The sequence below is a fragment of the Ascidiella aspersa genome, chromosome 5, assembly GCF_963924565.1.
Source record: "Ascidiella aspersa chromosome 5, kaAscAspe10.2, whole genome shotgun sequence".
Classification (NCBI taxonomy): Eukaryota; Metazoa; Chordata; class Ascidiacea; order Phlebobranchia; family Ascidiidae; genus Ascidiella; species Ascidiella aspersa.
The window spans coordinates 14637354-14639853 of NC_139451.1; the positions used below are offsets into that span (position 1 = coordinate 14637354).

General features: G+C 61.2%; 2 non-coding genes and 1 pseudogene across 2 annotated transcripts in view; all 3 read left to right on the forward strand.

Annotated features, from left to right (window-relative positions):
• LOC146144939 (small subunit ribosomal RNA) overlaps positions 1 to 713 on the forward strand; it is a 1811-nt gene extending 1098 nt beyond the window's left edge. The window contains exon 1 of the ribosomal RNA XR_014500700.1: positions 1 to 713. This exon is cut by the window's left edge and continues 1098 nt beyond it. This is a non-coding gene — a ribosomal RNA (small subunit ribosomal RNA).
• A 247-nt stretch (positions 714 to 960) lies between these two features.
• Positions 961 to 1114, forward strand: LOC146144940 (5.8S ribosomal RNA). Its single transcript, XR_014499199.1, has one exon. It is a non-coding gene; the product is annotated as a 5.8S ribosomal RNA (ribosomal RNA).
• Positions 1115 to 1362: 248 nt separating this feature from the next.
• The window catches only part of LOC146144941 (large subunit ribosomal RNA), a 3679-nt pseudogene continuing 2541 nt past the window's right edge, over positions 1363 to 2500 (forward strand).

Consider the following 2500-nt stretch of genomic DNA (forward strand, 5'->3'; position numbering starts at 1 on the left):
AAGTCTTTGGGTTCCGGGGGAAGTATGGTTGCAAAGCTGAAACTTAAAGGAATTGACGGAAGGGCACCACCAGGAGTGGAGCCTGCGGCTTAATTTGACTCAACACGGGAAATCTCACCCGGCCCGGACACAGTGAGGATTGACAGATTGAGAGCTCTTTCTTGATTCTGTGGGTGGTGGTGCATGGCCGTTCTTAGTTGGTGGAGCGATTTGTCTGGTTAATTCCGATAACGAACGAGACTCTGGCTTGCTAACTAGTTACGCGACCCAATCGGTCGGCGTCTAACTTCTTAGAGGGACTAGTGGCGTTTAGCCACACGAGATTGAGCAATAACAGGTCTGTGATGCCCTTAGATGTTCGGGGCCGCACGCGCGCTACACTGACCGGATCAGCATGTGCTCGCCTTGGCCGACAGGTCTGGGTAACCCGCTGAACCCCGGTCGTGCTAGGGATAGGGAATTGCAATTATTTCCCTTGAACGAGGAATTCCCAGTAAGCGCGAGTCATTAGCTCGCGTTGATTACGTCCCTGCCCTTTGTACACACCGCCCGTCGCTACTACCGATTGAATGGTTTAGTGAGGTCCTCCGATTGGACCTGGCGCGGCCGGCAACGGTCGAGCCGGCGTCCGAGAAGACGATCTAACTTGATCATTTAGAGGAAGTAAAAGTCGTAACAAGGTTTCCGTAGGTGAACCTGCGGAAGGATCATTAACGGTCTCGCAAACGCTTCGGCGAACGCGAAACTCGGACAAGCGAGAGAAAAAGTTTTTGCTACCCGGCGCCCGACCCGCGAGGAGCGGCGCGCCGGCCGGCGATTCGGTCACCCGGTAATGTTTGCGCGTCGAGTGCCGCGGTGCCGCGCGCTCCGGCTTCAAGCGTCGGCCTGGCCGACCGCTCGGCGCGGTATATTTTGTCACCCTTTAGTGCGAGGCACTGTGCGAGCGAAACAATCGTGGATGGCTCTTGGCGGTGGATCACTCGGCTCGTGAGTCGATGAAGGACGCAGCTAGCTGCGTGAATTAGAGTGAATTGCAGGACACATTGAGCATCGACGTTCTGAACGCAAATTGCGGCCTCGGGTCAATCCCGGGGCCGCGCCCGCCTCAGGGTCGCGTTGCAAACGTTCCGCGCGGGGATTTCTCCGCGCGGCTGCTGCGGCGTCGGACGCGCGAGCGCCCGTCCCGCTCAAGACAGCACGGCACGATGTGCGACGATCGCGACCAGAATCCCGCGCGGCGGCGGCGAGTCGACCTCGAAGAGGCCAACGGCTGGCGGCTCAAGGGCGGGAATCGAGGTGCGCGGCGGCGCGCGGCGCCGACGGCGAGCGCGGAACGGGAAGAATAGTCCCGGTCCTTACTTTCGGCCTGAGGTCGGACGAGGCTACCCGCTGAATTTAAGCATATTACTAAGCGGAGGAAAAGAAACTAACGAGGATTCCCTCAGTAACGGCGAGTGAAGCGGGATGTGCCCATCGCCGAATCCGCGCGCTTTTGGAGTGCGCGGAATTGTGGCGTACGGAATTCGTCACGGCGCGCTTCGCCGGTCGCCCGCGTCCTTCTGATCGAGGCCTTGTCCCAGAGCGGGTGTCAGGCCCATGGCGGCGACAGGCGGGCGCGCTACGGCGTCTTCCCAGAGTCGGGTTGTTTGGGAATGCAGCCCAAAGCGGGTGGTAAACTCCATCTAAGGCTAAATACGGTCACGAGACCGATAGCGAACAAGTACCGTGAGGGAAAGTTGAAAAGCACTTTGAAGAGAGAGTTAAAGAGTACGTGAAACCGTCGAGAGGCAAACGGGAGGGCCTGTCGGGTCGCCCGGTCGCTTTCAGCCGGCCCCCTGTCGGCGACGTTGTCGTGCGGACCCTCACGGGCCGCCGGCGGCGCCGCCCGATCGGGGACCAGCGCACTAGCGCCGGGCGAAGGCCGCGACCGTCTGGACGGCGGCGAGAAGGCCGCGCGCAAGGTAACCCGGCCTCGGTCGGGTACTATAGGCGCGCGTGTCCGTCGGCCCGCCGTTCGGGCGAGGAGAGATCGCCGCGTCTGCCCTTCGGGGCCGAGCGCCCGGTGCCGGCTGGGGCGTCGTGGGTCGGGGACTGTTCTCAGTGCCCAGCCTCTTCGTCTCGGTCGCGCTTCCGGTGTCGTTTCGCGAGGCGCACGGGGTCCGCGGCTGAAGTCAGCCACCTTCCCGACCCGTCTTGAAACACGGACCAAGGAGTCTAACGTGAGCGCGAGCCACGGGGCAGTACGAAACCCATGGGCGCAGTGAAAGTGAATGTCGGCGCGGTCCGGCGGAGGTGAGACGTCGTCGTTCGCGGCGGCCGCATCACCGGCCGATCTCGTCCGCTTTGCCGGAGAGGTCGAGCGAGAGCGTTCGCGTTGGGACCCGAAAGATGGTGAACTATGCCTGAAGAGGTTGAAGCCAGAGGAAACTCTGGTGGAGGACCGTAGCGATTCTGACGTGCAAATCGATCGTCAAATTTGGGTATAGGGGCGAAAGACTAA